This window comes from Taudactylus pleione, unplaced genomic scaffold, assembly GCF_031769625.1.
Source record: "Taudactylus pleione unplaced genomic scaffold, aTauple2 ptg001046l, whole genome shotgun sequence".
Lineage (NCBI taxonomy): Eukaryota > Metazoa > Chordata > Amphibia > Anura > Myobatrachidae > Taudactylus > Taudactylus pleione.
In genome coordinates, this window is record NW_028285447.1 from 181,142 (window position 1) to 202,314 (window position 21,173).

The following is a 21,173-nucleotide window of genomic DNA, read 5'->3' on the forward strand; positions in this document are numbered from 1 at the left end:
GGCACACAGAGAATGCTCATATAGTGAAGGGAGCTTCTGTGAGGCACACAGAGAATGCTCATATATTGAAGGGAGCTGCTGTGAGGCACAGAGAGAATGCTCATATAGTGAAGGGAGCTTCTGTGAGGCACACAGGGAATGCTCATATAGTGAAGGGAGTTTCTGTGAGGCACACAGAGAATGGTCATATAGTGAAGGTAGCTTCTGTGAGACACACAGAGAATGCTGATATATTGAAGGGAGCTGACGTGAGGCACAGAGAGAATGCTCATATAGTGAAGGGAGCTTCTGTGAGGCACACAGAGAATTCTCATATAGTGAAGGGAGCTTCTGTGAGGCACACAGAGAATGCTCATATAGTGAAGGGAGCTTCTGTGAGGCACACAGAGAATGCTCATATAGTGAATTGAGCTTCTGTGAGGCACACAGAGAATGCTCATATAGTGAAGGGAGCTGATGTGAGATACACAGAGAATGCTCATATATTGAAGGGAGCTGCTGTGAGGCACAGAGAGAATGCTCATATAGTGAAGGGAGCTTCTGTGAGGCACACAGGGAATGCTCATATAGTGAAGGGAGCTTCTGTGAGGTACACAGAGAATGCTCATATAGTGAAGGGAGCTTCTGTGAGGCACACAGAGAATGTCATATAGTGAAGGTAGCTTCTGTGAGACACACAGAGAATGCTCATATTGTGAAGGGAGCTGCTGTGAGACACACAGAGAGAATGCTCATATAGTGAAGGGAGCTGCTGTGAGACACACAGAGAATGCTCATATAGTGAAGGGAGCTTCTGTGAGGCACACAGAGAATGCTCATATAGTGAAGGGAGGTGCTGTGAGGCACACAGAGAATGCTCATATAGTGAAGGGAGCTTCTGTGAGGCACACAGAGAATGCTCATATAGTGAAGGGAGCTTCTGTGAGGCACACAGAGAATGCTCATATAGTGAAGGGAGCTGATGTGAGATACACAGAGAATGCTCATATAGTGAAGGGAGCTTCTGTGAGACACAGAGAATGCTCATATAGTGAAGGGAGCTGCTGTGAGACACAGAGAGAATGCTCATATAGTGAAAGGAGCGTGTGAGACACAGAGAGAATGCTCATATAGTGAAGGGAGCTGCTGTGAGACACACAGAGAGAATGCTCATATAGTGAAGGGAGCTGATGTGAGGCACAGAGAGAATGCTCATATAGTGAAGGGAGCTTCTGTGAGACACACAGAGAATGCTCATATAGTGAAGGGAGCTGATGTGAGACACAGAGAATGCTCATATAGTGAAGGGAGCTGATGTGAGGCACAGTGAGAATGCTCATATAGTGAAGGGAGCTGCTATGAGACACACAGAGAATGCTCATATAGTGAAAGGAGCTGCTGTGAGGCACACGGAGAATGCTCATATAGTGAAGGGAGGTGCTGTGAGGCACACAGAGAATGCTCATATAGTGAAGGGAGCTGCTGTGAGGCACACAGAGAATGCTCATATAGTGAAGGGAGCTGCTGTGAGGCACAGAGAGAATGCTCATATAGTGAAGGGAGCTGCTGTGAGACACAGAGAGAATGCTAATATAGTGATGGGAGCTTCTGTGAGGCACAGAGAGAATGCTCATATAGTGAAGGGAGCTGCTGTGAGGCACAGAGAGAATGCTCATATAGTGAAGGGAGCTGCTGTGAGACACACAGAGAATGCTCATATAGTGAAGGGAGCTGATATGAGATACACAGAGAATGCTCATATAGTGAAGGGAGCTGATGTGAGGCACAGAGTGAATGCTCATATAGTGAAGGGAGCTTCTGTGAGACACAGAGAGAATGCTCATATAGTGAAGGGAGCTGATGTGAGGCACAGAGAGAATGCTCATATAGTGAAGGGAGCATCGGTTAGGCACAGAGAGAATGCTCATATAGTGAAGGGAGCTTCTGTGAGGCACACAGAGAATGCTCATATAGTGAAGGGAGCTGATGTGAGGCACAGAGAGAATGCTCATATAGTGAAGGGAGCTTCTGTGAGACACAGAGAGAATGCTCATATAGTGAAGGGAGCTGATGTGAGGCATACTGAGAATGCTCATATAGTGAAGGGAGCTTCTGTGAGGCACACAGAGAATGCTCATATAGTGAAGGGAGCTTCTGTGAGATACACAGAAAATGCTCATATTGTGAAGGGAGCTGCTGTGAGACCCACAGAGAGAATGCTCATATAGTGAAGGGAGCTGCTGTGAGACACACAGAGAATGCTCATATAGTGAAGGGAGCTTCTGTGAGGCACACAGAGAATGCTCATATAGTGAAGGGAGCTGCTGTGAGGCACACAGAGAATGCTCATATAGTGAAGGGAGCTTCTGTGAGGCACACAGAGAATGCTCATATAGTGAAGGGAGCTTCTGTGAGGCACACAGAGAATGCTCATATAGTGAAGGGAGCTGATGTGAGATACACAGAGAATGCTCATATAGTGAAGGGAGCTTCTGTGAGACACACAGAGAATGCTCATATAGTGAAGGGAGCTGCTGTGAGACACAGAGAGAATGCTCATATAGTGAAAGGAGCGTGTGAGAGACAGAGAGAATGCTCATATAGTGAAGGGAGCTGCTGTGAGACACACAGAGAGAATGCTCATATAGTGAAGGGAGCTGATGTGAGGCACAGAGAGAATGCTCATATAGTGATGGAGCTTCTGTGAGACACACAGAGAATGCTCATATAGTGAAGGGAGCTGATGTGAGACACAGATAATGCTCATATAGTGAAGGGAGCTGATGTGAGGCACAGAGAGAATGCTCATATAGTGAAGGGAGCTGCTATGAGACACACAGAGAATGCTCATATAGTGAAAGGAGCTGCTGTGAGGCACACAGAGAATGCTCATATAGTGAAGGGAGGTGCTGTGAGGCACACAGAGAATGCTCATATAGTGAAGGGAGCTGCCCTGAGGCACACAGAGAATGCTCATATAGTGAAGGGAGCTGCTGTGAGGCACAGAGAGAATGCTCATATAGTGAAGGGAGCTGCTGTGAGACACACAGAGAGAATGCTCATATAGTGAAGGGAGCTTCTGTGAGGCACACAGAGAATGCTCATATAGTGAAGGGAGCTGCTGTGAGGCACAGAGAGAATGCTCATATAGTGAAGGGAGCTGCTGTGAGACACACAGAGAATGCTCATATAGTGAAGGGAGCTTCTGTTAGGCACACAGAGAATGCTCATATAGTGAAGGGAGCTGCTGTGAGACACACAGAGAATGCTCATATAGTGAAGGGAGCTTCTGATAGGCACACAGAGAATGCTCATATAGTGAAGGGAGCTGCTGTGAGGCACACAGAGAATGCTCATATAGTGAAGGGAGCTTCTGTGAGGCACACATAGAATGCTCATATAGTGAAGGGAGCTGCTGTGAGGCACACAGAGAATGCTCATATAGTGAAGGGAGCTTCTGTGAGGCACACAAAGAATGCTCATATTATAGTGAAGGGAGCTTCTGTGAGGCACAGACAGAATGCTCATATAATGAGGGGAGCTGATGTGAGATACACAGAGAATGCTCATATAGTGAAAGGAGCTTATGCGAGACACACAGAGAATGCTCATATAGTGAAGGGAGCTGCTGTGAGACACACAGATAATGCTCATATAGTTAAGGGAGCTTCTGTGAGATACACAGAGAATGCTCATATAGTGAAGGGAGTGTCTGTGAGACACACAGAGAATGCTCATATAGTGAAGGGAGCTTCTGTGAGGCATACAGAAAATGCTCATATAGTGAAGGGAGTTGATGTGAGACACACAGAGAATGCTCATATAGTGAAGGGAGCTGATGTGAGATACACAGAGAATGCTCATATAGTGAAGGGAGCTGCTGTGAGGCACAGAGAGAATGCTCATATAGTGAAGGGAGCTGCTGTGAGACACACAGAGAATGCTCATATAGTGAAGGGAGCTTCTGATAGGCACAGAGAGAATGCTCATATAGTGAAGGGAGCTGCTGTGAGGCACAGAGAGAATGCTCATATAGTGAAGGGAGCTTCTGTGAGGCACACAGAGAATGCTCATATAGTGAAGGGAGCTGACGTGAGGCACACAGAGAATGCTCATATAGTGAAGGGAGCTGATGTGAGATACACAGAGAATGCTCATATATTGAAGGGAGCTGCTGTGAGGCACAGAGAGAATGCTCATATAGTGAAGGGAGCTTCTGTGAGGCACACAGAGAATGCTCATATAGTGAAGGGAGCTTCTGTGAGGCACACAGAGAATGCTCATATAGTGAAGGGAGCTTCTGTGAGGCACACAGAGAATGCTCATATAGTGAAGGGAGCTTCTGTGAGGCACACAGAGAATGCTCATATAGTGAAGGGAGCTTCTGTGAGGCACACAGAGAATGCTCATATAGTGAAGGGAGCTGCTGTGAGGCACACAGAGAATGCTCATATAGTGAAGGGAGCTTCTGTGAGGCACACAGAGAATGCTCATATAGTGAAGGGAGCTTCTGTGAAATACTGTACACAGAGAATGCTCATATAGTGAAGGGAGCTTCTGTGAGGCACACAGAGAATGCTCATAGTGAAGGGAGTTTCTGTGAGGCACAGAGAGAATGCTCATATAGTGAAGGGAGCTGCTGTGAGGCACAGAGAGAATGCTCATATAGTGAAGGGAGCTTCTGTGAGGCACACATAGAATGCTCATATAGTGAAAGGAGTTGATGTGAGGCACACAGAGAATGCTCATATTGTGGAGAGAACATCGGTGAAGCACACAGAGAATGCTCATATAGTGAAGGGAGCATCGGTTAGGCACATAGAACGCTCATATAGTGAAGGGAGCTGCTGTGAGGTACACAGAGAATGCTCATATAGTGAAGGGAGCTTCTGTGAGGTACACAGAGAATGCTCATATACTGAAGCTGTTATTCTGGCCTTCGGTGTGGTTCCTGATGCACTGTTACACTGTGCTCAGGCATCAACATAGGATTCTGAAGCACTGTTACTCTGGGCTCAGGGCTCGTCATGCTTCCTGAAGCACTGTTACTCTGCAGTCAGGGCTCAGCGTAAGTTCCTGAAGCAATTATAATCTGTGCTCAGGGCTTGGTGTAGGTTACCAAAGCACAGTTACTCTGGGTTCAGGGCAGGTTCCTAAAGCACTGTTACTCAGTGCTCAGGGTTCGACCTAGGTTCATGAAGCTCTGTTACCCTGGGTTCATGGTTCGGCGAGGTTCCTGAAGCACTGTTACTCTGGGCTCAGCGTGGTTCCAGAAGCACTGATTCTCTGGACTCAGGGCTCGATGTGGTTCCTGTAGCACTGTTACTCTGCACTCAGGGCTCGGCGCAGGATCCTGAAGCACTGTTACTCTGCCCTTAGGGCTCGGCATAGAATCCTGAAGCACTGTTACTCTGCGCTCAGGTCTCGATGTAGGATCCTGAAGCACTGTTACTCTGTGATCAGGGCTCAATGTAGGATCCTGAAGCAGTGTTACTCTTCGCTCAGGGCTCAGAGTAGGTTCCTGAAGCACTGCTACTCTGGGCTCAGGGCAGGTTCCTGAAGCACTGTTACTCTGCACTCAGGGCTTGGTGTAGGTTCCTGAAGCACTGTTACTCTACGCTCTCGGCTCGGCAAAGGTTCCGGAAACAATGTTACTCTGCACTCAGGGCTCAGCGTATGTTCCTGAAGCACTGTTACTCTGCTCTCAGGGCTTGGTTTAGGATCCTGAAGCACTGTTACTCTACACTCAGCGCTCGGCGTAGGTTCCTAAAGCACTGTTACTCTACGCTCAGGGCTCAGCGTAGGTTCCTGAAGCAATGTTACTGTGCGCTCAGGGCTCAGCGTAGGTTCCTGAAGCAATGTTACTCTACGCTCTCGGTTCGGTGTAGGTTCCTGAAGCACAGTTACTCTGGGATCAGGGCTTAGAGGAGATTCCTGAAGCACTGTTACTCTGTGCTCAGGGCTCGACATATGATCCTGAAGCACTGTTACTTTACGCTCTTGGATCAGCGTAGGATCCTGAAGAACTGTTACTCTGCGCTCAGGGCTCGGCGTAGGTTCCTGAAGCACTGTTACTCTGCACTCAGGGCTTGGAGTAGGTTCCTGAAGCACTGTTACTCTGCACTCAGGGCTCGGCGTAGGCTCTTGAATCACTGTTACTCTGCGCTCAGGGCTCTGCGTGGGTTCCTGAAGCACTGTTACTCTGGGATCAGGGCTCAATGTAGGATCCTGAAGCAGTGTTACTCTTCGCTCAGGGCTCAGAGTAGGTTCCTGAAGCACTGCTACTCTGGGCTCAGGGCAGGTTCCTGAAGCACTGTTACTCTGCGCTCAGGGCTCGGCGTAGGTTCCTGAAGCACTGTTACTCTGCGCTCAGGGCTCGGCGTAGGTTCCTGAAGCACTGTTACTCTGCACTCAGGGCTCGGCGTAGGTTCCTGAAGCACTGTTACTCTGCGCTCAGGGCTCGGCTTAGGTTCCTGAAGCACTGTTACTCTGCACTCAGGGCTTGGAGTAGGTTCCTGAAGCACTGTTACTCTGCACTAAGGGCTCGGCGTAGATTCCTGAAGCACTGTTACTCTGCGCTCAGGGCTCGGCGTAGGTTCCTGAAGCATTACTTCCCTGATGATTGAGATGTGTCCTATTTAAAGTCATATTTTAGTAATGACAGGTAATTAATATGATAATTACGCTGGCACTGTTCCAACGCTGCTTATGCAGCAAACAACATGGCTGCACTTACTTATTAGATGTAATTACAGAGGATAAATAAATTGGATACATCTTTCTCTTGACTAACAGGCAAATAAAGGCTTTTGAAGGAAAGAGAAATAAAATCACTCTATTGCTGACATTTTGCGTCTTAAAGTGAACCTGTCACAGGCTGAGGTAAATACTATATATAACTGTACACTCTCCTAAATGTACATTTTCCATGTGTGCATAAAGGATCAGTGATAATCTCTATCTTTCGTGCAGGTAATAAATATTCATGAGGATGCCCCTCCCACCTTCTGGCAGACATACAGGCTGCTCCTGAAAAGATTTTTGCAGGCAATAAAAACAGTAAAATCACGAGTGGCTCTTGCAAAGCATCTGAAGTTGTCTCCCCATAGTAGAGTATCGGAGGACAGCAGGCTGGGTATGACCATATAGCAGAGTATAGAGGTGACGGCAGGCAGGGTGTGACCTGATAGCAGAGTATAGAGATGCCGGCAGGCTGGGTGTGACCTGATAGCAGAGTATAGAGATGCCGGCAGGCCGAGTGTGACCTGATAGCAGAGTATAGAGGTGACGGCAGGCTGGGTGTGACCTGATAGCAGAGTATAGGGGTGACAGCAGGCTGGGTGTGACCTGATAGCAGAGTATAGAGGTGACGGCAGGCTGGGTGTGACCTGATAGCAGAGTATAGGGGTGACAGCAGGCTGGGTGTGACCTGATAGCAGAGTATAGAGGTGACGGCAGGCAGGGTGTGACCTGATAGCAGAGTATAGAGGTGACGGCAGGCCGGGTGTGACCTGATAGCAGAGTATAGAGATGCCGGCAGGCCGAGTGTGACCTGATAGCAGAGTATAGAGGTGACGGCAGGCTGGGTGTGACCTGATAGCAGAGTATAGGGGTGACAGCAGGCTGGGTGTGACCTGATAGCAGAGTATAAAGGTGACGGCAGGCTGGGTGTGACCTGATAGCAGAGTATAGGGGTGACAGCAGGCTGGGTGTGACCTGAAAGCAGAGTACAGAGGTGACGGCAGGCCGGGTGTGACCTGTTGGCAGAGTATAGAGGTGACGGCAGGCCGGGTGTGACCTGTTGGCAGAGTATAGAGGTGACGGCAGGCCGGTTGTGACCTGATGGCAGAGTATAGAGGTGACGGCAGGCCTGGTGTGACCTGATGGCAGAGTATAGAGGTGACGGCAGGCCGGGTGTGACCTGATGGCAGAGAATAGAGGTGACGGCAGGCCGGGTGTGACCTGATGGCAGAGTATAGAGGTGACGGCAGGCCGGTTGTGACCTGATGGCAGAGTATAGGGGTGACGGCAGGCCGGGTGTGACCTGATGGCAGAGTATAGGGGTGACGGCAGGCCGGGTGTGACCTGATAGCAGAGTATAGAGGTGACGGAAGGCTGGGTGTGACCTGATAGCAGAGTATAGAGGTGACGGCAGGCTGGGTGTGACCTTATAGCAGAGTATAGAGGTGACGGCAAGCTGGGTGTGACCTGTTAGCAGAGTATGGGGGTGACAGCAGGTTGGGTGTGACCTGATAGCAGAATACCAGGGTGACAGCAGGCTGGGTATGACCTGATAGCAGAATATAGAGGTGACAGCAGGCTGGGTGTGACCTGATAGCAGAGTATGAGGGTGACAGCAGGCTGGGTGTGTCCTGATAGCAGAGTATGGGGGTGACAGCAGGCTGGGTATGACCTGATAGCAGAGCATAGGTGGTGACAGCAGGCTGGGTGTGACCTGATAGCAAAGTATAGAGGTGACGGCAGGCTGGGTGTGACCTGATAGCAGAGTGTAGTGGTGACGGCAGGCTGGGTGTGACCTGATAGCAGAATATCGGGGTGACAGCAGGCTGGGTGTGACCTGATAGCAGAGTATAGAGGTGACAGCAGGCTGGGTGTGACCTGTTAGCAGAGTGTAGAGGTGACGGCAGGCTGGGTGTGACCTGATAGCAGAGTATAGAGGTGACAGCAGGCTGGGTGACGGCCTGCTGTCACCTCTAATATCGGGGTGACGGCACGCTGGGTATGACCTGATAGCAGAGTATAGAGGTGACAGCAGGCTGGGTGTGACCTGATAGCAGAGTATAGAGGTGACAGCAGGCCGGTTGTGACCTGATAGCAGAGTATAGAGGTGACAGCAGGCTGGGTGTGACCTGATAGCAGAGTATTGGGGTGACGGCATGCTGGGTGTGACCTGATAGCAGAGTATAGGGGTGACACCAGGCTGGGTGTGACCTGATAGCAGAGTATAGAGGTGACAGCAGGCTGGGTGTGACCTGATAGCAGAGTATTGGGGTGACGGCAGGCTGGGTGTGACCTGATAGCAGAGTATAGAGGGTGACAGCAGGCTGGCTGTGACCTGATAGCAGAGTATAAAGATGACAGCAGGCTGGGTGTGACCTGATAGCAGAGTATAGAGGTGACAGCAGGCTGGGTGTGACCTGATAGCAGAGTATAGAGGTGACAGCAGGCTGGGTGTGACCTGATAGCAGAGTATAGAGGTGACGGCAGGCTGGGTTTGACCTGATAGCAGAGTATAGAGGTGATGGCAGGCTGGATATGACCTGATAGAAGAGTATAGAGGTGACGGCAGGCTGGGTGTGACCTGATAACAGAGTATACGGGTGACAGCAGGCTGGGTGTGACCTGATAGCAGAGTATAGAGGTGACGGCAGGCTGGATATGACCTGATAGCAGAGTATAGAGGTGACAGCAGGCTGGGTGTGACCTGATAGCAAAGTATAGAGGTGACGACAGGCTGGGTGTGACCTGATAGCAGAGTATAGAGGTGACGGCAGGCTGGGTGTGACCTGATAGCAGAGTATAGCGGTGACGGCAGGCTGGATATGACCTGATAGCAGAGTATAGAGGTGACGGCAGGCTGGGTGTGACCTGATAGCAGAGTATAGAGGTGACGGCAGGCTGGGTGTGACCTGATAGCAGAGTATAGAGGTGACAGCAGGCTGGGTGTGACCTGATGGCAGAGTATAGAGGTGACGGCAGGCTGGGTGTGACCTGATAGCAGAGTATAGGGGTGACAGCAGGCTGGATATGACCTGATAGCAGAGTATAGAGGTGACGGCAGGCTGGGTGTGACCTGATAGCAGAGTATAGAGGTGCCGGCAGGCTGGATGTGACCTGATAGAATAGTATAGAGGTGACAGCAGGCTGGGTGTGACCTGATTGCAGAGTATAGAGGTGACGGCAGGCTGGGTTTGACCTGATAGCAGAGTATAGGGGTGACGGCAGGCTGGGTATGACCTGGTAGCAGAGTATAGAGGTGACGGCAGGCTGGGTGTGACCTGATAGCAGAGTATAGGGGTGACAGCAGGCTGGGAGTAACCTGATAGCAGAGTATAGAGGTGACGGCAGGCTGGGTATGACCTGATAGCAGAGTATAGAGGTGACGGCAGGCTGGATATGACCTGATAGCAGAGTATAGAGGTGACGGCAGGCTGGGTGTGACCTGATGGCAGAGTCTAGAGGTGACGGCAGGCTGGATATGACCTGATAGCAGAGTATAGAGGTGACGGCAGGCTGGGTGTGACCTGATGGCAGAGTATAGAGGTGACGGCAGGCTGGATGTGACCTGATAGAATAGTATAGAGGTGACAGCAGGCTGGGTGTGACCTGATAGCAGAGTATAGAGGTGACGGCAGGCTGGGTTTGACGTGGTAGCAGAGTATAGGGGTGACGGCAGGCTGGGTGTGACCTGGTAGCAGAGTATAGAGGTGACGGCAGGCTGGGTGTGACCTGATAGCAGAGTATAGGGGTGACAGCAGGCTGGGTGTAACCTGATAGCAGAGTATAGAGGTGACGGCAGGCTGGGTTTGACCTGATAGCAGAGTATCGAGGTGACGGCAGGCTGGGTGTGACCTGATAGCAGAGTATAGAGGTGACAGCAGGCTGGGTGTGACCTGATAGCAGAGTATCGGGGTGACAGCAGGCCGGGTGTGACCTGATAGCAGAGTATAGAGGTGACGGCAGGCCGGGTGTGACCTGATAGCAGAGTATAGAGGTGACGGCAGGCCGGGTGTGACCTGATAGCAGAGTATTGGGGTGACGGCATGCTGGGTGTGACCTGATAGCAGAGTATAGGGGTGACACCAGGCTGGGTGTGACCTGATAGCAGAGTATAGAGGTGACAGCAGGCTGGGTGTGACCTGATAGCAGAGTATTGGGGGTGACGGCAGGCTGGGTGTGACCTGATAGCAGAGTATAGAGGGTGACAGCAGGCTGGCTGTGACCTGATAGCAGAGTATAAAGATGACAGCAGGCTGGGTGTGACCTGATAGCAGAGTATAGAGGTGACAGCAGGCTGGGTGTGACCTGATAGCAGAGTATAGAGGTGACAGCAGGCTGGGTGTGACCTGATAGCAGAGTATAGAGGTGACGGCAGGCTGGGTTTGACCTGATAGCAGAGTATAGAGGTGATGGCAGGCTGGATATGACCTGATAGAAGAGTATAGAGGTGACGGCAGGCTGGGTGTGACCTGATAACAGAGTATACGGGTGACAGCAGGCTGGGTGTGACCTGATAGCAGAGTATAGAGGTGACGGCAGGCTGGATATGACCTGATAGCAGAGTATAGAGGTGACAGCAGGCTGGGTGTGACCTGATAGCAAAGTATAGAGGTGACGACAGGCTGGGTGTGACCTGATAGCAGAGTATAGAGGTGACGGCAGGCTGGGTGTGACCTGATAGCAGAGTATAGCGGTGACGGCAGGCTGGAGATGACCTGATAGCAGAGTATAGAGGTGACGGCAGGCTGGGTGTGACCTGATAGCAGAGTATAGAGGTGACGGCAGGCTGGGTGTGACCTGATAGCAGAGTATAGAGGTGACAGCAGGCTGGGTGTGACCTGATGGCAGAGTATAGAGGTGACGGCAGGCTGGGTGTGACCTGATAGCAGAGTATAGGGGTGACAGCAGGCTGGATATGACCTGATAGCAGAGTATAGAGGTGACGGCAGGCTGGGTGTGACCTGATGGCAGAGTATAGAGGTGCCGGCAGGCTGGATGTGACCTGATAGAATAGTATAGAGGTGACAGCAGGCTGGGTGTGACCTGATTGCAGAGTATAGAGGTGACGGCAGGCTGGGTTTGACCTGATAGCAGAGTATAGGGGTGACGGCAGGCTGGGTATGACCTGGTAGCAGAGTATAGAGGTGACGGCAGGCTGGGTGTGACCTGATAGCAGAGTATAGGGGTGACAGCAGGCTGGGAGTAACCTGATAGCAGAGTATAGAGGTGACGGCAGGCTGGGTATGACCTGATAGCAGAGTATAGAGGTGACGGCAGGCTGGATATGACCTGATAACAGAGTATAGAGGTGACGGCAGGCTGGGTGTGACCTGATGGCAGAGTCTAGAGGTGACGGCAGGCTGGATATGACCTGATAGCAGAGTATAGAGGTGACGGCAGGCTGGGTGTGACCTGATGGCAGAGTATAGAGGTGACGGCAGGCTGGATGTGACCTGATAGAATAGTATAGAGGTGACAGCAGGCTGGGTGTGACCTGATAGCAGAGTATAGAGGTGACGGCAGGCTGGGTTTGACGTGGTAGCAGAGTATAGAGGTGACAGCAGGGTGGGTGTGACCTGATAGCAGAGTATAGAGGTGACAGTGACAGCAGGCTGGGTGTGACCTGATAACAAAGTACAGAGGTGACGGCAGGCCGGGTGTGACCTGATAGCAGAGTACAGAGGTGACGGCAGGCCGGGTGTGACCTGAAAGCAGAGTACAGAGGTGACGGCAGGCCGGGTGTGACCTGTTGGCAGAGTATAGAGGTGACGGCAGGCCGGGTGTGACCTGTTGGCAGAGTATAGAGGTGACGGCAGGCCGGTTGTGACCTGATGGCAGAGTATAGAGGTGACGGCAGGCCTGGTGTGACCTGATGGCAGAGTATAGAGGTGACGGCAGGCCGGGTGTGACCTGATGGCAGAGAATAGAGGTGACGGCAGGCCGGGTGTGACCTGATGGCAGAGTATAGAGGTGACGGCAGGCCGGTTGTGACCTGATGGCAGAGTATAGGGGTGACGGCAGGCCGGGTGTGACCTGATGGCAGAGTATAGGGGTGACGGCAGGCCGGGTGTGACCTGATAGCAGAGTATAGAGGTGACGGAAGGCTGGGTGTGACCTGATAGCAGAGTATAGAGGTGACGGCAGGCTGGGTGTGACCTTATAGCAGAGTATAGAGGTGACGGCAAGCTGGGTGTGACCTGTTAGCAGAGTATGGGGGTGACAGCAGGTTGGGTGTGACCTGATAGCAGAATACCAGGGTGACAGCAGGCTGGGTATGACCTGATAGCAGAATATAGAGGTGACAGCAGGCTGGGTGTGACCTGATAGCAGAGTATGAGGGTGACAGCAGGCTGGGTGTGTCCTGATAGCAGAGTATGGGGGTGACAGCAGGCTGGGTATGACCTGATAGCAGAGCATAGGTGGTGACAGCAGGCTGGGTGTGACCTGATAGCAAAGTATAGAGGTGACGGCAGGCTGGGTGTGACCTGATAGCAGAGTGTAGTGGTGACGGCAGGCTGGGTGTGACCTGATAGCAGAATATCGGGGTGACAGCAGGCTGGGTGTGACCTGATAGCAGAGTATAGAGGTGACAGCAGGCTGGGTGTGACCTGTTAGCAGAGTGTAGAGGTGACGGCAGGCTGGGTGTGACCTGATAGCAGAGTATAGAGGTGACAGCAGGCTGGGTGATGGCCTGCTGTCACCTCTAATATCGGGGTGACGGCACGCTGGGTATGACCTGATAGCAGAGTATAGAGGTGACAGCAGGCTGGGTGTGACCTGATAGCAGAGTATAGAGGTGACAGCAGGCCGGTTGTGACCTGATAGCAGAGTATAGAGGTGACAGCAGGCTGGGTGTGACCTGATAGCAGAGTATTGGGGTGACGGCATGCTGGGTGTGACCTGATAGCAGAGTATAGGGGTGACACCAGGCTGGGTGTGACCTGATAGCAGAGTATAGAGGTGACAGCAGGCTGGGTGTGACCTGATAGCAGAGTATTGGGGTGACGGCAGGCTGGGTGTGACCTGATAGCAGAGTATAGAGGGTGACAGCAGGCTGGCTGTGACCTGATAGCAGAGTATAAAGATGACAGCAGGCTGGGTGTGACCTGATAGCAGAGTATAGAGGTGACAGCAGGCTGGGTGTGACCTGATAGCAGAGTATAGAGGTGACAGCAGGCTGGGTGTGACCTGATAGCAGAGTATAGAGGTGACGGCAGGCTGGATATGACCTGATAGAAGAGTATAGAGGTGACGGCAGGCTGGGTGTGACCTGATAACAGAGTATACGGGTGACAGCAGGCTGGGTGTGACCTGATAGCAGAGTATAGAGGTGACGGCAGGCTGGATATGACCTGATAGCAGAGTATAGAGGTGACAGCAGGCTGGGTGTGACCTGATAGCAAAGTATAGAGGTGACGACAGGCTGGGTGTGACCTGATAGCAGAGTATAGAGGTGATGGCAGGCTGGGTGTGACCTGATAGCAGAGTATAGCGGTGACGGCAGGCTGGATATGACCTGATAGCAGAGTATAGAGGTGACGGCAGGCTGGGTGTGACCTGATAGCAGAGTATAGAGGTGACGGCAGGCTGGGTGTGACCTGATAGCAGAGTATAGAGGTGACAGCAGGCTGGGTGTGACCTGATGGCAGAGTATAGAGGTGACGGCAGGCTGGGTGTGACCTGATAGCAGAGTATAGGGGTGACAGCAGGCTGGATATGACCTGATAGCAGAGTATAGAGGTGACGGCAGGCTGGGTGTGACCTGATGGCAGAGTATAGAGGTGCCGGCAGGCTGGATGTGACCTGATAGAATAGTATAGAGGTGACAGCAGGCTGGGTGTGACCTGATTGCAGAGTATAGAGGTGACGGCAGGCTGGGTTTGACCTGATAGCAGAGTATAGGGGTGACGGCAGGCTGGGTATGACCTGGTAGCAGAGTATAGAGGTGACGGCAGGCTGGGTGTGACCTGATAGCAGAGTATAGAGGTGACGGCAGGCTGGGAGTAACCTGATAGCAGAGTATAGAGGTGACGGCAGGCTGGGTATGACCTGATAGCAGAGTATAGAGGTGACGGCAGGCTGGATATGACCTGATAGCAGAGTATAGAGGTGACGGCAGGCTGGGTGTGACCTGATGGCAGAGTCTAGAGGTGACGGCAGGCTGGATATGACCTGATAGCAGAGTATAGAGGTGACGGCAGGCTGGGTGTGACCTGATGGCAGAGTATAGAGGTGACGGCAGGCTGGATGTGACCTGATAGAATAGTATAGAGGTGACAGCAGGCTGGGTGTGACCTGATAGCAGAGTATAGAGGTGACGGCAGGCTGGGTTTGACGTGGTAGCAGAGTATAGGGGTGACGGCAGGCTGGGTGTGACCTGGTAGCAGAGTATAGAGGTGACGGCAGGCTGGGTGTGACCTGATAGCAGAGTATAGGGGTGACGGCAGGCTGGGTGTAACCTGATAGCAGAGTATAGAGGTGACGGCAGGCTGGGTTTGACCTGATAGCAGAGTATCGAGGTGACGGCAGGCTGGGTGTGACCTGATAGCAGAGTATAGAGGTGACAGCAGGCCGGGTGTGACCTGATAGCAGAGTATCGGGGTGACAGCAGGCCGGGTGTGACCTGATAGCAGAGTATAGAGGTGACGGCAGGCCGGGTGTGACCTGATAGCAGAGTATAGAGGTGACGGCAGGCCGGGTGTGACCTGATAGCAGAGTATTGGGGTGACGGCATGCTGGGTGTGACCTGATAGCAGAGTATAGGGGTGACACCAGGCTGGGTGTGACCTGATAGCAGAGTATAGAGGTGACAGCAGGCTGGGTGTGACCTGATAGCAGAGTATTGGGGTGACGGCAGGCTGGGTGTGACCTGATAGCAGAGTATAGAGGGTGACAGCAGGCTGGCTGTGACCTGATAGCAGAGTATAAAGATGACAGCAGGCTGGGTGTGACCTGATAGCAGAGTATAGAGGTGACAGCAGGCTGGGTGTGACCTGATAGCAGAGTATAGAGGTGACAGCAGGCTGGGTGTGACCTGATAGCAGAGTATAGAGGTGACGGCAGGCTGGGTTTGACCTGATAGCAGAGTATAGAGGTGATGGCAGGCTGGATATGACCTGATAGAAGAGTATAGAGGTGACGGCAGGCTGGGTGTGACCTGATAACAGAGTATACGGGTGACAGCAGGCTGGGTGTGACCTGATAGCAGAGTATAGAGGTGACGGCAGGCTGGATATGACCTGATAGCAGAGTATAGAGGTGACAGCAGGCTGGGTGTGACCTGATAGCAAAGTATAGAGGTGACGACAGGCTGGGTGTGACCTGATAGCAGAGTATAGAGGTGACGGCAGGCTGGGTGTGACCTGATAGCAGAGTATAGCGGTGACGGCAGGCTGGAGATGACCTGATAGCAGAGTATAGAGGTGACGGCAGGCTGGGTGTGACCTGATAGCAGAGTATAGAGGTGACGGCAGGCTGGGTGTGACCTGATAGCAGAGTATAGAGGTGACAGCAGGCTGGGTGTGACCTGATGGCAGAGTATAGAGGTGACGGCAGGCTGGGTGTGACCTGATAGCAGAGTATAGGGGTGACAGCAGGCTGGATATGACCTGATAGCAGAGTATAGAGGTGACGGCAGGCTGGGTGTGACCTGATGGCAGAGTATAGAGGTGCCGGCAGGCTGGATGTGACCTGATAGAATAGTATAGAGGTGACAGCAGGCTGGGTGTGACCTGATTGCAGAGTATAGAGGTGACGGCAGGCTGGGTTTGACCTGATAGCAGAGTATAGGGGTGACGGCAGGCTGGGTATGACCTGGTAGCAGAGTATAGAGGTGACGGCAGGCTGGGTGTGACCTGATAGCAGAGTATAGGGGTGACAGCAGGCTGGGAGTAACCTGATAGCAGAGTATAGAGGTGACGGCAGGCTGGGTATGACCTGATAGCAGAGTATAGAGGTGACGGCAGGCTGGATATGACCTGATAGCAGAGTATAGAGGTGACGGCAGGCTGGGTGTGACCTGATGGCAGAGTCTAGAGGTGACGGCAGGCTGGATATGACCTGATAGCAGAGTATAGAGGTGACGGCAGGCTGGGTGTGACCTGATGGCAGAGTATAGAGGTGACGGCAGGCTGGATGTGACCTGATAGAATAGTATAGAGGTGACAGCAGGCTGGGTGTGACCTGATAGCAGAGTATAGAGGTGACGGCAGGCTGGGTTTGACGTGGTAGCAGAGTATAGGGGTGACGGCAGGCTGGGTGTGACCTGGTAGCAGAGTATAGAGGTGACGGCAGGCTGGGTGTGACCTGATAGCAGAGTATAGGGGTGACAGCAGGCTGGGTGTAACCTGATAGCAGAGTATAGAGGTGACGGCAGGCTGGGTTTGACCTGATAGCAGAGTATCGAGGTGACGGCAGGCTGGGTGTGACCTGATAGCAGAGTATAGAGGTGACAGCAGGCTGGGTGTGACCTGATAGCAGAGTATCGGGGTGACAGCAGGCTGGGTGTGACCTGATAGCAGAGTATAGAGGTGACGGCAGGCCGGGTGTGACCTGATAGCAGAGTATAGAGGTGACGGCAGGCCGGGTGTGACCTGATAGCAGAGTATAGAGGTGACGGCAGGCCGGGTGTGACCTGATAGCAGAGTATAGAGGTGACGGCAGGCCGGGTGTGACCTGATAGCAGAGTATAGGGGTGACAGCAGGCCGAGTGTGACCTGATAACAGAGTATACGGGTGACAGCAGGCCGGGTGTGACCTGATAGCAGAGTACAGAGGTGACGGCAGGCTGGGTGTGACCTGATAGCAGAGTATAGAGGTGACGGCAGGCTGGGTGTGACCTGATAGCAGAGTATAGAGGTGACAGCAGGCTGGGTGTGACCTGATAGCAGAGTACAGGGGTGACAGCAGGCTGGGTGTGACCTGATAGCAGAGTATAGAGGTGACAGCAGGCTGCGTGTGACTTAATAGCAGAGTATAGAGGTGACGGCAGGCTGGGTACACAGTATAGGCTTCCCTCTGTGACTAGCTCCTGTATCTCTATATTGGTGATTACCTGCCCATGTGTACACGGTATATGTTTCCCTCTGTGACTAGCTCCTTATCCTACCTCTGTATCTGTATATTGGTGATTACCTGTCCATGTGTACACAGTATATGTTTCCCTCTGTGACTAGCTCCTGATCCTCCCTCTGTATCTGTATATTGGTGATTACCTGCCAATGTGTACACAGTATATGTTTCCCTCTGTAATTAGCTCCTGATCCTCCCTCTGTATATTGGTGATTTCCTGCCCATGTGTACATAGTATATGTTTCTGTCTGTGACAAGCTCCTGATCCTCCCTCTGTATCTGTATATTAGTGATTACCTGCCCATGTGTTCTCAGTATATGTTTCCCTCTGTGACTAGCTCCTGATCCTCTCTCTGAATCTGTATATTGGTGATTACCTGCTCATGTGTACACAGTATATGTTTCCCTCTGTGACTAGCTCCTGATCCTCCCTCTGTATCTGTATATTGGTGATTACCTGCCCATGTGTACATAGTATATGTTTCCCTCTGTGACTAGCTCCTGATCCTCCCTCTGTATCTGTATATAGGTGATTGCCTGCCCATGTGTACACAGTATAAGTTTCTCTCTGTGACAAGCTCCTGATCCTCCCTCTGTATCTGTATATTGGTGATTACCTGCCCATGTGTACACAGTATATATTTCCCTCTGTGACTAGCTCCTGATCCTCCCTCTGTATCTGTATATTGGTGATAGCCTGCCAATGTGTACGCAGTATATGTTTCCCTCTGTGACTAGCTCCTGATCCTCCCTCTGTATATTGGTGATTACCTGCCCATGCGTACACAGTATAGGTTTCCCTCTGTGACTAGCTCCTGATCCTCCCTCTGTATATTGGTGATTACCTGCCCATGTGTACACAGTATAGGTTTCCCTCTGTGACTAGCTCCTGATCCTCCACCTGTATCTGTATATTGGTGATTACCTGCCCATGTGTACACAGTATAGGTTTCCCTCTGTGACTAGCTCCTGATCCTCCCTCTGTATCTGTATATTGATGATTCTCTGCCCATGTGTACACAGTATATGTTTCCCTCTGTGACTAACTCCTGAATCCCCCTGTGTACCTGTATATTGGTTATTATTTGCCCATCTGTACACAGTATATGTTTCCCTCTGTGACTAGCTCCTGATCCTCCCTCTGTATCTGTATATTGGTGATTACCTGCCCATGTGTACACGGCATATGTTTCCCTCTGTGACTAGCTCCTGATCCTCCCTCTGTATCTGTATATTAGTGATTACCTGCCCATGTGTACACAGTATAGGTTTCCCTCTGTGACTAGCTCCTGATGCTCCCTCTGTATCTGTATATTGGTGATTACCTGCCCATGTGTACACAGTATATGTTCCCTCTGTGACTAGCACTTGATCATCCACCTGTATCTGTATATTGGTGATTACCTGCACCATGTGTACACATTATATGTTTCTCTCTGTGACTAGCTCCTGATCCTCCTTCTGTATCTGTATATTGGTGATTACCTGCCCATGTGTACACAGTATATGTTTCTCTCTGTGACAAGCTCCTGATCCTCCCTCTGTACCTGTATATTGGATATTACTTGCCCATGTGTACACAGTATATGTTTCTCTCTGGGACTAGCTCCTGATCCTCCCTCTGTACCTGTATATTGGTTATTATTACTTGCCCATGTGTACACAGTATAGGTTTCCCTCTGTGACTAGCTCCTGATCCTCCCTCTTTATCTGTATATTGGTGATTACTGCCCATGTGTACACAGTATATGTTTCTCTGTGTGACTAGCTCCTGATCCTCCCTCTGTACCTGTATATTGGTTATTACTTGCCCATGTGTACACAGTATATGTTTCTCTCTGTGACTAGCTCCTGATCCTCCCTCTGTACCTGTATATTGGTTATTACTTGCCCATGTGTACACAGTATAGGTTTCCCTCTGTAACTAGCTCCTGATCCTCCGCCTGTATCTGTATATTGGTGATTAACTGCCCATGTGTACACGGTATATGTTTCCCTCTGTAACTAGCTCCTGATCCTCCCTCTGTACCTATATATTGGTTATTACTTGCCCATGTGTACACAGTACATGTTTCTCTCTGTGACTAGCTCCTGATCCTCCCTCTGTACCTGTATATTGGTTATTAATTGCCCATGTGTACACAGTATAGGTTTGACTCTGTAGCTAGCTCCTGATCCTCCGCCTGTATCTGTATATTGGTGATTACCTGCCCTTGTGTACACAGTATAGGTATCCCTCTGTGACTAGCTCCTGATTCTCCGCCTGTATCTGTATATTGGTGATTTCCTGCCCATCTGTACACAGTATATGTTTCCCTCTGTGACTAGCTCCTTTTCCTCCCTCTGTATATTGGTGATTACCTGCCCATGTGTACACAGTATATGTTTCTCTCTGTGACTAGCTCCTGATCCTCCCTCTGTATCTGTATATTGGTGATTACCTGCCCATGTGTACACAGTATATGTTTCTCTCTGTGACTAGCTCCTGATCCTCCCTCTGTACCTGTATATTGGTTATTACTTACCCATGTGTACACAGTATATGTTTCTCTTTGTGACTAGCTCCTGATCCTCCCTCTGTACCTGTATATTGGTTATTACTTGCCCATGTGTACACAGTATAGGTTTGACTCTGTAACTATCTCCTGATCCTCCGCCTGTATCTGTATATTGGTGATTACCTGCCCTTCTGTACACAGTATAGGTTTCCCTCTGTGACTAGCTCCTGATCCTCTGCCTGTATCTGTATATTGGTGATTTCCTGCCCATTTGTACACAGTATAGGTTTCCCTCTGTGACAAGCTCCTGATCCTCCGCCTGTATCTGTATATTGGTGATTTCCTGCCCATCTGTACACAGTATATGTTTCCCTCTGTGATTAGCTCCTGATCCTCCCTCTGTATCTGTATATTGGTGATTACCTGCCCATGTGTACACAGTATATGTTTCCCTCTGTGACTAGCTCCTGATCCTCCCTCAGTATCTGTATATTGGTGATTGCCTGCCCATGTGTACACAGTATATGTTTCCCTCTGTGACAAGCTCCTGATCCCCCTTCTGTATATTGGTGATTACCTGCCCAGGTGTACACAGTATATGTTTCCCTCTGTGACTAGCTCCTGATCCTCCCTCTGTATATGTATATTAGTGATTACCTGCCCATGTGTACACAGTATATGTTTCCCTCTGTGACTAGCTCGTGATCCTCCCTCTCTATATTGGTGATTACCTGCCCATGTGTTCACAGTATATGTTTCCCTCTGTGACTAGCTCCTGATCCTCCCTCTGTATATTGGTGATTACCTGCCCATGTGTACGCAGTATATGTTTCCCTCTGTGACTAGCTCTTGATCCTCTCTGTATCTGTATATTGGTGATTATCT